The 14,720-nt window shown below is 52.3% G+C and overlaps 1 long non-coding RNA gene across 1 annotated transcript; it reads left to right on the plus strand.

Moving 5' to 3' along the window:
- The first annotated feature begins 6,702 nt into the window (after window positions 1-6,702).
- LOC143656347 (uncharacterized) lies at window positions 6,703-13,854 on the plus strand. The gene is made up of 2 exons (XR_013162467.1): window positions 6,703-8,764; window positions 12,409-13,854. It is a non-coding gene; the product is annotated as an uncharacterized LOC143656347 (long non-coding RNA).
- The last annotated feature ends 866 nt before the right edge of the window (window positions 13,855-14,720 follow it).

Genomic DNA, 14,720 nt, shown 5'->3' on the forward strand with positions numbered 1-14,720 from the left:
TAATGCAAACCCAGAGAAAAGAATCAGGCTATTGATTTTCCGGCTCTGTGCTCTCTACTCCCTTAAAGGCATTTACGGAGGCTCTTAAGAGCCACTGCCCTTCCACAGAAGAACAAATTACGTGCAAATCAGGCTGCCCGTGCTCTCTCCCTCCCAGGCCTTGTTAGGAGGGCGGAGGGGGGAAGGGGAGCCTCCCGTGCGCCCAGGGGGGAGCAGAGCCCGCTGCCCCTGGCCCGTCCCAGCCCAGGGTAGCCCTCGTGCAAGGAGGCCCGGCCCAGAAAGGGTGGGCAGGCACTGCCACCCCCACCCTCCACCTCCCCCCCCATCCTGAGGGTGCCAGAAGGGTCACTCACAATGCAGGGAGCGTGTCACCCACTCACCAGCACCTCAAACACCTTGTACTCCCATCCCCAAGCTTTGCCTGGGCTGTACCCCTACCTCTGGAACCCCATTTCCTCCCAGGGTGTCCAGCTCCAGGAGCCTGCCACTGCTGCCCATCCACACAACCCACCCCATAACTCACAGCCCCAAAGGGGTCTCACGGCCATTCTGGAATGTTTCCTTCAGCCCTGATCACCATGGGCCGCTGCAGCTGGCAGAGCCTAAAGAACCAGCCTGGGACACAGCCAGGACCCCAGGGGAAGGACAGGGGCCTCTCCCTGCACTGACCACCCAGCCTCCAGGGCCCAGGCCCGGGGCAGACGGGGGTCCCATTGATAGCCACACTGGGCCATGCACCCCTCAGCCCACATCTCCAGAAGCTTCCAACTTGCAAATCCAGGCTCTGCTGAGTGCCAGAATAGAGGGGCACTCAAGCACCTACCCCCTCCCATGAGGCACCCCCTCCCATGAGGCACCCCCCTCCCATGCACGCACACAGAGTGCTGGTGGGGGTCCCACAGGCCCAAGATTCCTCAGCCAGGACATCCAATTGCCTGCCCCCGCCATGGGGTGGGGAGCTGCTTCTCTCACCCCCAGGGCCAAGCCCACACTGTCAAAAGGCTGTAAAAGTCTGGGCCCTTTGCTGTGGCAGCCCCATCAGGAGCAGACCCAGGAAGCAACTTTTTCATGAGACTGTAAAGCCTGGGAGCCCTAACAGAGGGGAGAGAGACCTTTCCCCTTCTAGATCTCTCCATCCTTCTGCTCCCAGGTGGGCCTTGGCCATCTCTAGCCCAGCCCAGGCACATGTGCCCCATGACTGGCTCTGGGGTGGGACACAATCACGGTGCTTCCTCTCCCACGTTCTGTCCTCCCACGTCTCCCCCTTTATCCCATCTTATCTCTACTGAGAGCCTTACAATGTTACTAAAATTGGGGCCAGGGAAGCATCCTGCTAGCCTGCAAACCAGACAACCCCTGGCAGCTCCAGGGAGAATAAATGGCCCTGCCCAGTGAGAAGGGGGCACAGTCCACAGGCCGTAGGATCCAGGCTAAAGCAGGGTGAGGAATTCAGTTGGCCACTCCCAGGGCATTCTGTCCTTCCACATAAGATGTACTTATAGGGGTTCGGGGGAACAGCCTGGCCAGGAATCCAGGCACCTGGACTCCTGTTCCCACAGCTCAGCTTCCTGCCTGTGAATGGGGACATTGTTCCATTTATCCCATGATTCTTTCAATAAACAGTGCCCACTGCATAATTGGCTTGATGCCAGGAAATCATTGTACTTATCCTGCTGTACACCAAATGTAAATGTGACAAGGTCCTGAGGACACAGCTCTGGACCAGGAGGGAGGACTCAGTGGACCACGACGACTCGGCCACAGGCCATTCGCTCAGCACACAGCTACTGTGGAACAGCTAACCCAGAATCAGGGGCCAGAGAGTTGGTTCATGATCCCTCCTTTCACTTCCAACACAGCCTCTGGGAAGGTAGATGACTTTGAATAATCCCCACACCTGTTTTCCTTCTCCAGGGGATAGGGCTGATAGTAATAGCCACCTGCAGGCTGGTGGGAGCCTGGACGAGACTCTGAACAGAGTGTGGAGCCGAGCCTGGCAGGATCGCCATTCAGGTATTTCAGCTGCCGTGGTTACTGCTGTCAGCACCATCACTCTGCCTGGCCCTGGGGCTGGAGGGGCTACTTAGTGACAGCAACCACATACAGTCTCCATCCATGGGCCAAGGAGAGTGGGGAGGGCAAATTGAGAAAGCAGGAAGCTGAGAGGTAGGCCATCCCGAGGACACTCAAAGAGGCTGGTCTCAACCTCCTCCTTCAGAAGACACCGAGAAATGCACCCCAGGGAGGAGCCTCACTGGCCTGCACTTGCCAGTGCCCTCCCCGCACTGACCTTTGACCTCAGCCCCCTCCTCTGTGTCCATATATCTCACGCAGACAGGGAGAGGGTCACACAGCATCAGGTCTAGGACAGGTCCACATGAGCTAGGAAGTACCATCTGCAACAGAGTAATGCTTGCAACGTCCAGCTGTGCCCCTGACCTGCTAGGGAGAGTCAGTGGTTTGGCCTCCATCTCCCCACCTAGTGGTCTGGACCTCGATGCAGGCGGGGAGCTGTTCACACCCACTCGGGGAGGGTAGAGAGTCCATCTCAGCACATGACGCTGGGGGCTCAATAGCACACGCACTCACACACACACGCACACGTGCACACAAGCACGCACACACACACCACCACCAACCCGTCCTTGTCCTCTCCAGGCCCCTCTGCCACCCCCACTCAGCTCTCCCACCTGCCACAGCATGTCAGACAGCAGCCAGTGCTCGGTATCATTGGGGACTGCAGTACTGGGGTCACAGGATATTTTTGGCCTGGGTGGGAATTTGGGGTCAGGCAGAAACACTGATTATGGCTCAAGTTTAGAAACCTGTGTCGGGCAGCTGAGTGTTATGGAAAGAATGCTGCCCCCCACCCCCTCCCCGAGGCACATTTTCCAATCACTGGGCACTGAGAAGGCATCCTTTGACATTTATGAGGCTCTGGCTCCCCATAAACCCAGGATTCCAAAGAGGCTGACAGCTGGCCTGCTCCCTGGAATCTGAGCTGCAGGGCCCAGGGCCAGGTGCCTGTGCACGGCAGGTGGATTCTAGCTCACTCGGCTCATGCATGAGCTTATGTCCATGTAACAAGCAGCTATGGTAGTTAGACCCAGAACAGGAGCTCAGCTCAGCACCTAGAGAAAAGCAGGTAGTTGGTTCCTTTGGCAGATGAAGGGACAGAGCGTCAGAGAGGCTGAGAAGCTTAGTTGAGGCCGAAAGGTGGCAACTGGCTGACTGGCTGCCGGCCTCGCTGTGCCCCACTCCCTCCTCCCACAGGCTTGACCTGAGTCTGTTATTCATTTTAAAAATAGTAATAATAAGACTGGAGGAAATTCCCCCAGAAGTGAACAGTGTCTTTATTGAAGAGTGGCGCTGGGTAGGCTGGGCAGGGGGGAGGGGGGGGACTAGTTTCCTTCCTTCTTCCTCTTCTGTATTTTCCATTTTTCCCCACAATGAACATAAAATATTTTTATAACAGAAAACAGGAGACATTTGCTTCCAGTAATAGCAGGCTGGGTAATTAGGACAAAACCTTCTGCTGAAGACAACTAGAGAAGCTAGATGGAGAAAAAAACATTTATCTTCCTAAGTATAAAAGAGCAAATCAAAATGTGAGGGATTAATTACCAAGCCTTGGACTCAAAGAAGGCGAGACCCTGCAGGGGAGCCCAGGGCCGGGTGCTGCTTTTGCATCGAGGAGTGGAGCGTCTGCTAGCAGCTGCCGCACCCATGGCCCTCGAGGGGCCGGTGGGGAGGGGGGGTTTCGGCCACCAGCAGCAGCAGCCAGAGCCACGGGACCCATGGCTCAGGGGTGGTCCACCGGGGGCCGGGCAGCTGCTCCAGGGTGGGAGCTCACCAGTATGTCGGGGACAACCGAGTCGAAGCCCAACAAGAGGTAAGAGGGACTCCACCCCAGGGCCCAGGAAGCAGAAGTGAGCCAGCCCCGGCAGGCAGCTGGACAGCATTCCTCAGCCCCACCCGGGGCCCTCAGGCCCGAACTTCAACCATGGGTGGCCTCTAAAAAAGGGTGCTGCCCTCCAGGCTCAAATGACTATTTTAAGTGATTTTTCAAACGCAGTCTCTGTCACCCAAGGATAAGCAGGCACAGCTAGAACAAAACTCCACGATCAAGAGCCAGCAAAAACCAAAAACCAACGGGAAGAGACCTGCAAAGACCTGGGTTTCAAATCGTAAGCCCTAGGCGTGAACCAGCGGTGCTGATTGGGTTTAAAGGACCAAAAAGCAAACTCAGAATATCGGTGAGAAACTGGAAACCATTGCACATGTTGGAGCTGATTTGAAAAAGAACCCAATAAAAACATCTACGACTGGAAAATAACCAAAAAATTAACACGAAATAGACAGGTTTACCAGTAGCTTTTACACAGATGAAGAGAGAACGAGTAAACCAGGGGGTGGCCCTGAGAACGTCACCCAAATGCAGCACAGCGAGATGCAAAAGCAGAGAAAAGACATTCAAATTGGATTTCTACATCAGCAAACAAGTAGAAAACGCAATTTAAAAGCTCTAAGGACTCCTGGGTGTCTAGGGGTATATGTAACCAGAGTTACACTCGACTCCGATAGAGAAGGCCAACATTGTATCGATAGAAAATAAACAGACAGAGAAACCACATTCACGTCTTGGAGGATGCAATATTGTGAAGAGGCTAATTCTTCCTCATTTGCTTTGGTTCCATAAAATTCCCAGTGAAACGCCACCAGGATCTCAGTGTCTGGGTGGACCTGACAAACTGACTCCAAGATGCGCCCAGAATTATGAGATGCCCAGAGCAGGAGACTGGCGGGGAAGTAGAGACACAGTGGCGCAGACTTATCCGCAGTGAAAGATGGGGCGGGGCCGGGACAGGGGAAGGATGGCTGTTCTGACCACCTGGAAAGCATTTTCTGGGCCTGGCAAGGAACTGGTTGCCTTCGTCACTTTCCCCTCCTCCCCGAGCAAGAAATGCACTCCTGGCCTGGCCAGAGGGGAAGGGACGGCTTTCCACCTGCCAGGAGGGGCGGGGGCAGCTGGGGTCCCTGCTGGGGGGACATCTCTTCCTCATGGCCCCCCACCCTGCGCTGGCCCAGGACCCATTTCCTCCCCCCCTGCAGGACCCCACCCTCCCCCTCAGCCTTCAGGGGCCAGCTCCCCCACATGCGTGGCCCTCTAGGGAGTGTCCCTGTGCTCCCCCGTACTCCCAGCCATGAGAACCCTGAGCCGGCCTACCTCTGGGGCCCCTCCTGCTATTGGCACCCCATTGTTCAGACGGGAACCCTGAGGCTCAGCAGTGGGACCTCAGGCTTAGGGCTCCCCATCCTCGCAGACACTGGTCCCATAGAGTCGACCCTGCTGAGGCCACCCAGGCAGCCACCCACTCCTGCCTGGGGGCATTGCCCCCCCTCCCCCAGAGGCACACACCGCACCCCGAGGAGGACACAGGTTCGCCGACAGCCCGAGGGCCCGGTGGGGGCTGGGGAGGTGTCACAGGAGCAGGGCTTGCCCAGGGGAGCCCACTCCCAGCCCCCACCCACCCAGCAGCTGAGGCCTCGGCGACAGGGCTGAGCAGCCACCCTGGGCTCTGCAGACTCACCCAAAACAGGAGGGACACGGCCAGCCCAGGCAGGCGGTCAGCCCCCCGCCTCCACCAGCTCCAGCAAAGGGGTTGAACCCCACAGCCTCGAGACCCCCGGGGTGTCTTAATGCTGGGCTGACCACCCCAGCCTTGCCTGCAGGAACCGCCATCTCAGGCTGTGTGTGACTTTGGCTCTTCAAGACAGCCCCCCTGGCACCCCCTCCGAGGCCACCCGGCCCCAGCCCTGAGCACCCCAGAAGGGTGGGGACAGTCACCCCATGATAGAGGGCGGATCCAAGCTGAGGGAGAGGAGCTACCCCCGAAAGCATCCCAAAAGTCCCCTCCACCCCAACATCAGCCATTAAGGCAGGCAGGCCCGGCGTCCCCTCCCCACAGCCCCTCTGCCCCCTTCTCCTCCCAGCCCCCTTCCAGGATCCCTGCTGCAGCTGCCCACAAGTCTCCCAACTGCCTCAAGAACTCTGTGCCCATTTGAATCTATGGTGGACTCCAGAAAAGCCCAGTTCTTTAATCCTCATTCGATATTGCTGGGTGGGAGCGTTATGATTGTTTCCATGGAGATGCGACCCACCCAATTGTGGGTGGTAACTTTGATTAGATGGTTTCCACGGAGGTGTGTCTCCATCCATTCAGGTAGGGTTGCTTCCTGGAGCCTTTTAAGAGGGAACTATTTTAGAAAAAGCTTTAGAGTCCACACAGTCAGAGACCTTTGGAGATGAAGAAAGAAAATGCCCCTGGGGGAGCTTCATGAAACAAGAAACCTGGAGAGAAAGTGAACAGACGTCACCATGCCCCTCCCAACTAAGAGGGTGTCATCGGCCTTTTTTGAATGAAGGTAACCTCTTGTTGGTGTTTAATTTGGACATTTTCATGGCCTTAGAACTGTAAATTTGCAACTTAATAAATTCCCCTTTTTAAAAGCTGTTCTCTTTCTGATACATTGCATCTAGCAGCTTGCAAACTAAAACAAGTTCCTTCCTGTTTGTATCTGAAAAACACTCAACTCCCTGTCCCTCCTGGCCACGCCCGGACCCCTGCACCCGGCCCCCTTTGTGGACAATGGTGGCACTGGGACCACATGCTGTCTCTGAGCATCTGTGCATATTGTAAAAGGGAATTTTATAAAGCTTAACAGTAGCTAATTTTTCCTGCTTAATTTCGCTATTTACATATATCTTAGCTTCTGAAATATCCAGCAAAAGCATTTGTGTCATTTTGTATTCATGGCTATGCATTTGGTGTGAGTTAAGAATTATAAAGAAAAGAATTATGGGCCCCATCAGGTTGAAAATAAACAATCCGAGACTTTCCCAGGGCGGTTATCTGTTTCTCGCCCTTCCCCCCCCCCCCTGACTCCTTGCGCCTAAATCACTTGTAAAACTGTGGCTATCTGCAATAGCCACTCCCATGACTCATGCTCAAGAAATGCTCGCTGTGAAACTGTTAAAAGTGCTTGTTGTAAAGCTGCTCTTATCTGCTTTTTGCAAAACAGCACCTGTAACCCATGCTCAACCCCCACCCCCCTCATCTTACCCTTTAAAAAGCTTTTGCAGACTTAGGTTCGGGGCTCTCTGTTCCTGCGTGTTCAGGGAGCCCCACACATGTGTGGAAAATAAACCCCTTGCGTGTTGCATGAGAGAACGTCTCTTGGAGTCCTCCTTTGCGTGGCAAAATTCTCAAATTCTTACATTTGGAGGTCCCACCGAGACCGGCTCTTCGTGAGGGGAGGCTCCAACAGCTCTTTCTCTCGGGGTAAGTGAGGCCTTTTTGTCTGAGGTGCGATCGCTTAGTCTGTCAGACTGGCAGTGACTGTCGGAGAGTCGCGTGAGCACTCCCCGACCGCAACCGACAGACGTGTCCGGGGTTGCAGGTCACTCTCCCGAGGGACGCCTCGGGATTGGGGGACCTCCGGGGACGCCTGGAGGCTTCCTACAGGGCCGACTCTGATTCTGTTTCCCTTCTGATGGGGGAAACTCGATCATAGTCATCAGGCCAGTCTGAGCTGTCTCTGAAACTGTGTAAACGTGGTGTGCCGGCTCTGTGTGTGTCTGTCTGTATTTGTGTGTTGGGAATTGTTTTTGTTTTACCGAAGATGGGTCAGGGAATGTCGACTCCACTTTCTCTGACCTTAAGACACTGGTCTGAGGTCAGGAAAAGAAGTCAGAATCTATCTCTTATTATAAAAAAAAAAAAAAGGCAAATAGCAGACGTTCTGCTCGGCCGGGTGGCCCTCTTTTAACGTGGAATGGCCTTGTGAAGGAGCTTTTCATCTCCCCTTGATTCAGGCCGTCAAGTCAGTCATCTTCCGCCCTGGCCCGTATGGCCACCCGGACCAGCAGCCCTACATCATGGTTTGGCAACACCTGTGTGAAAACCCACCTCCGTGGGTAAAGCCGTTTCTTACTCCTCTTGGTCAACATGACTCTCCCTCTGTACTTCCAATCAAGGAGCCGGGTCCTTCTCAAGCTCCGAAACTCTATCCTTCTTTGCCTCCTGCAGTCCTACCGGAGTCCCAATCGGATCTACTCCTCTTCGACGCAGGTCCTTCTTCCCCTCCTCTCTACCCTTCAGCTCCGGTACAGGACCCCCCTTCTCTCAGCTCACCTTCTCCCTCCTCTAGTTCTCTCTCCCCGCAGGTTCACCAAGAGACGATCCCAGATGAACCAGGACCGGCACATAGTACACGAAGCAGACGAGCACTAAGCCCATCTGATGTGGCGGTCACTCTCCCCCTCAGACCGTATGAGCCTCCAGTGGATGATGGACATGGGGGAGAAATGCCCGCTCTACAATACTGGCCCTTTTCCTCCTCTGACTTATATAACTGAAAAAATAATAACCCTCCTTTTTCCGAGGCTCCCACTAGGCTGACTGGATTGGTGGAGTCCCTTATGTTCTCTCACCAGCCCACTTGAGATGATTGTCAACAACTCCTGGGGACTCTCTTCACCACGGAAGAGTGAGATCGAATCCTACCAGAAGCCAGGAAGCAAGTTCCTGGACAAGACAGGAGACCCACCCAACTCCAGCATGTCATCGATGATCGGTTCCCGCTGCGCCGCCCTAAGTGGGACCCGAACACCCCTGAAGGTAGGGAGCATCTGTCCATCTATCGCCAGACTCTAGTAGCGGGTCTCCGAGCAGCCGCACGCCGGCCCACCAATTTAGCCAAGGTAAGAGAGGTTATTCAGGGAGCAGACGAATCGCCCTCAGTCTTTTTAGAAAAACTAATGAAAGCATACCGTAGGTATACTCCATTTGACCCTCAATCAGAGGATCAAAGAGCCTCAGTGGCCATGGCCTTTATCGGCCAATCAGCTCCAGACATTAGACGCAAGCTGCAGCACTTAGACGGGTTGCAGGACCTAGCCTTGCGAGATTTAATCAAAGAAGCTGAAAAAAATGTTTTATAAGAGAAAGAGGAAAAAGAGTTAGTAAGAGAGAAAAGGAGAACGAAAGAATTAACAAAGATCCTGGCCACAGTAGTTGAAAGAAACACTGAAAGTAGAGGACGAGCTGGAGAAAATCCCTCGGGTCGGCGTTATCGTACCCCTCTTAGTCCAGACCAGTGCGCCTACTGCAAAGAAACTGGGCACTGGGCCAAAAACTGTCCGAAAAAACGGAGGGGTACTAGGCCCCCAAATTAGCAACAACCGGCCACGTTGGCTCTAGAAAGTGAAGACTAGGGGAGTCAGAGCTCAGCACCCCTCCCCGAGCTCAGGGTAAAATTTAATGTGGAGGGGGTACCAATTAATTTTGGAGTCGACATAGGAACAGTAATATCAGCCCTCCAAGAACCTATAAGCCCGCTCTCTACAAAAAAGTCCTTGGTGCGGGGAGCAAATGGCAGTCGCTACTGCACCTGGACTACCAAAAGAACCATGGACCTGGGGAAGGGGAAGCTTCAACACTCCTTCCTAGTTATCCCTGAGTGCCCTGCCCCGCTTATGGGAAGAGACTTGTTAACTAAACTAAGGGCGAGAATCACCTTCAATCCTAAGGGGCCAAAGGTGAAATTTTTAAACCCGCTAGTAAGCCAACCTGTAATAACTGCCCTCACCTTGCCAGTCGAAGAAGAATATCAGCTGTATATAAAACCAGAACAGCTCCGCAGTTCTATTCCTCAAGCCTGGCTTGAAGAATTCCCTAATTCCTGGGCAGAAGTTGCCGGGTTAGGGTTGGCGGTCAATCAGCCCCCAGTAGTAGTGACCCTAAAGCCCACCACCTCTCCAATTCAGGTAAAACAATACTACTTAAGCAAGGAAGCCCGGGAAGGAATCAAGCCCCATATAGAGAAATTCCTTAGCTTGGGAGTACTTAAGCCCTGTCAATCAGCCTGGAACACTCCCTTATTGCCGGTCAAAAAGCCAGAGACTAGAGACTATAGACTGGTGCAAGATTTACGGGAAGTAAATAGCAGAGTGCAGGACATACATCCTACTGTGCCAAATCCCTATAACCTGCTCAGCACTCTCCATCCTGAAAAGACTTGGTATACTGTGCTTGATCTAAAAAAAATTGCTTTCTTCTGCCTGCCCTTGCATAAGGACAGTCAACCCTTGTTCGCTTTTAAGTGGATCTATCCAGAGACGGGATCCTCGAACCAACTGACTTGGGCACGTTTGCCCCAGGGGTTCAAAAACTCCCCCACCATTTTTGATGAAGCTCTTCATAGAGACTTAAGCTCCTTCAGAAGTCAGCATCCCAGAGTCACCTTGCTACAATACGTGGACGACTTACTGTTAGCAGCAGACACTAAAGAGGACTGTGAGTATGGGACCCAAAAACTGTTAAGTGAGCTAGCCGCACTGGGGAACCGAGCCTCGGCCAAAAAAAGCCCAAATCTGTAAAAGGGAAGTAATCTTCCTGGGATATACTCTTAAGAATGAAAAGCGATGGCTCACTGAAGCTAGAAAGAAAACTGTAACACAAATACCCCCGCCCACGACCCAAAAGCAGCTACGAGAATTCTTAAGGACAGCGGGATTCTGCCGGTTGTGAATCCCAGGGTTTGCAGCCCTTGCTGCCCCATTATACCCCTTGCTCAAAGGGAGCGCTGATTTCCAGTGGGGAATAGCCCAGCAGGAAGCCTTCGACAGCATTAAGAAAGCACTCCTGTCAGCTCCAGCTTTAACCCTCCCAGACGTGAATAAACCTTTCACGCTCTACATAGAAGAAAGGAGAGGCGTGGCTAGAGGGGTCCTAACACAGGCTTTAGGCCCCTGGAGGAGACTGGTGGCCTATCTGTCCAAGCGATTAAATTCAGTTGCCAGTGGATGGCCACGCTGTCTCAAGGCCATGGCGGCAGCTGCCTTCCTGGCAAAAGACGCAGACAAACTCACTCTAAGACAGAAGCTGACCATAATAGCCCCTCATGCCCTGGAGAGCATAATCCGCCATCCTCCAGATAGATGGATGTCAAATGCCAGAATTACCCACTATCAGAGCATCCTCCTAGACAAAGACAGGGTAACTTTCGGGGCCCCGTCAGCTTTAAACCCCGCTACCCTGCTCCCGGACGAGACCGCGGGACCTGTGCAGCACACTTGCCAAGAGATATTAGCTGAAGAGACCGGAATCCACAGAGACTTAAAAGACCAGTCATTGCCTAACTCGGAGGTAACCTGGTTTTCGGACGGAAGCAGCTTTCTCCAACACGGTAAGAGGCGAGCGTGAACGGCGGTAGTCAGTGGGACAAAAGTTATTTGATCTTCTAGCCTCCCGGAGGGAACATCTGCCCAAAAGGCTGAACTAATTGCCCTCACAAAAGCTCTAAAATTAGCAAAAGAAAAGCGAGCAACTATCTATACAGATAGCCGTTCTGCCTTTGCTACTGCCCACGTACATGGGGCAATTTACCAACAAAGAGGGCTATTAACCTCAGCTGGTAAAAAAAATCAAACACAAAGAGGCTCTGACCCAATAACCCTGGGTAATAAGTGAGCAGATGAAGAAGCAAAAGCGGCAGCATTAAGGGACCTTATGAACTTGGTCCTAGTAACCAAAGAAAACCAGCAACCCCCTGAAACACTATCTGAAGTTGCACCCCTAGGAGAATCGGAAGCCCTAGCTTACATACAGCAGGTCCACCAGCTCACTCACCTGGGGACAGGGAAACTACAGCAGCTCCTGCAAGACCAGAGGGAATTGTACCCTCTGACAGCCTCAAAAAGGAAAAAGCTGGCAGATCGTGTAGCTAGAAAATGTCAGGCGTGTCAAATTGTGAACGCCTACCCCACCAAAGCTCCTAATGGAAAAAGACTAAAGGGAACTCGACCTAGGCAGTTCTGGGAAGTTGACTTTACTGAAATTAAACCTGCAAAATATGGACTTAAATACTTACTAGTTTTTATAGACACCTTTTCAGGATGGGTTGAAGCCTACCCAACTAAGAGAAAAACAGCCCAGGTCGTAGTCAAGAAGATTATAGAAGAAGTTTTTCCCCGGTTCGGACTACCAAAGGTAATAGGGTCAGATAACGGACCCGCATTTGTAGCCCAGGTAAGTCAGGGTGTGGCCAGGATATTGGGGATTGATTAGAAATTGCATTGCGCATACAGACCCCAAAGTTCAGGACAGGTAAAAAAAAAATGAACAGGACAATTAAAGAGACCCTAACCAAATTAGCTTTAGAGACTGGCTTGAAAGATTGGACCATGCTCCTGCCTTATGCCCTGTTCAGAGCCAGAAATACCCCCTCTGCTCTCTTGTGTAATCTAACCCCTTATAAAATCTTATATGGAGCGCCAACTCCAGTCAAGGACATGTCCTCCGTTCTAGAGATTAATAGTTCCCTTCATACCCCCTTGCTTGACAGGCTGCGAGCCTTGGAAAAAGCCCAGCGGTTCCTGTGGCGGCAGCTCTCCACCTCCTACCAGCCAGGAGACAACAGAACTCCGCATCAATATCAGGTGGGAGACTTCGTCTATGTCCGCTGCCACCAGGTCCAGACTCTTGAACCTCACTGGAAAGGACCGTATCAGGTACTCTTGACCACCCCCACCGCAGTCAAGGTTGATGGCATCGCATCCTGGATCCATGCGTCTCATCTCAAACCTGCGCCTTTGCCCTCTGAGTCCCAGTGGAAACTGGAAAGGACTGACAATCCTCTCAAGCTGCGGGTTCGTAGGGTTACTACTCCTTCTCCTCCTTCCCCTAGGGGAACCCAATTCCAACCCGCATAAGCCTTGGAAATGGACAATAACCAGATGGGATGATGGGAAGACTATAAAAACTTGGGAAGGAGCAGGGGAGCCTTCTTTTCTAGTGACCCCTTGTAATCTTACCACTCTGGGAGTAACTGTCGCTGCCGGTATAGGCACAGGGACTGCTGCCATTGTACGTAGCAATCAACAAACCAGTCAATTACAAGCTGCGATAAATCAAGACTTAAAAAAAAAATAGAAAAATCTGTCTCAGCCCTTCAGAACTCTCTAACCTCCCTTTCAGAAGTAATTCTGCAGAATAAGCGGGAACTTGGCTTACTTTTCCTTAAAGAGAGAAAACTATGTGCAGCTTTAAAAGAACAGTGTTGTTTCTATGCGGATCACTCTGGTGTTGTTAAAAAGTCCATGACAAAACTCAAAGAGCGCCTTCGTGAAAAACAAAAAAAAAAAAAAAAAGAGAGGCGCAACAGGGATGGTTTGAATCTTGGTTTACTAAGTCCCCCTGGTTAACAACGCTATTATCTGCTCTCACGCTATTATCTGCTCTCGTTAGGCCTTTAATTGTGTTACTTTTAATAATAACTATAGGACCATGTATTCTAAATAAAATTATACAGTTTTTACAGGGGCAGATTGGAAATGTCAAATTAATGCTCATCAAACAACAGTTCTCAGTGTTAAATAATCCAGAAAATCTCTAAGATTAGAGATATATACGAAAAGGAGTGGGGAATGTAAAAGGGAATTTTATAAAGCTTAACAGTAGCTAATTTTTCCTGCTTAATTTCGCTATTTACATATATCTTAGCTTCTGAAATATCCAGCAAAAGCATTTGTGTCATTTTGTATTCATGGCTATGCATTTGGTGTGAGTTAAGAATTATAAAGAAAAGAATTATGGGCCCCATCAGGTTGAAAATAAACAATCCGAGACTTTCCCAGGGCGGTTATCTGTTTCTCGCCCTTCCCCCCCCCCCCCTGACTCCTTGCGCCTAAATCACTTGTAAAACTGTGGCTATCTGCAATAGCCACTCCCATGACTCATGCTCAAGAAATGCTCGCTGTGAAACTGTTAAAAGTGCTTGTTGTAAAGCTGCTCTTATCTGCTTTTTGCAAAACAGCACCTGTAACCCATGCTCAACCCCCACCCCCCTCATCTTACCCTTTAAAAAGCTTTTGCAGACTTAGGTTCGGGGCTCTCTGTTCCTGCGTGTTCAGGGAGCCCCACACATGTGTGGAAAATAAACCCCTTGCGTGTTGCATGAGAGAACGTCTCTTGGAGTCCTCCTTTGCGTGGCAAAATTCTCAAATTCTTACAATATGACATCCCCACCCGGACCTCTGTCCCTGCCTCCTCTGTCCCAATGTCGCTCTCCCCTCCCAAGGGGCAGCCTGGACCCTGTCATCCCTGGCAACAGGCCCGTCCCACCCCTGGCTCTGCAGTGCCCATTCTCGGACCACAGCCTTCCCTGTCTTCCCCTCCCTCCCTCCACCACACTGTCAGCAACTCACTTTCCTTCCCGGGTCCTGTCTGTCATTCTCTTTTCCATCCGTCTGTCCTTCTCTGAAGTCCCAAACTGGAGTCCCTGGATCAACAGGATATTCCCTCCCTCCTCGTCTTAGTCCTCCCACCTAAACCACTGCAACAACTGGGCAGAACGTGTGACATTTGCAGGTACTGGGCAGCGCGCAGCTCGGCCCCACCGTCCTTGGCTTCAGGGAGGCCAGTGAGGGGCTGCGCGCCTGCCATGGCTCGGCTGGCAAAACTCTCTGACCAGGCACGACGGGGCTGCTGAGCAACAGAGGCAGAGGTGCAGGTCTGGGGTGCAGAGGAAGGGCCAGGGGCCAGAGAGAACAGCCCAGAAGTCAGCGTGGGGCTTCCCAGGGGTGAAAGAGGAGTGGACACTGGCCGTGCAGGGCTGGAGGGGTGGATGGCTGGGCCCACCCGGGGGAAGGCTGGGCC

Source organism: Tamandua tetradactyla, chromosome 14, assembly GCF_023851605.1.
Source record: "Tamandua tetradactyla isolate mTamTet1 chromosome 14, mTamTet1.pri, whole genome shotgun sequence".
Taxonomy (NCBI): Eukaryota; Metazoa; Chordata; class Mammalia; order Pilosa; family Myrmecophagidae; genus Tamandua; species Tamandua tetradactyla.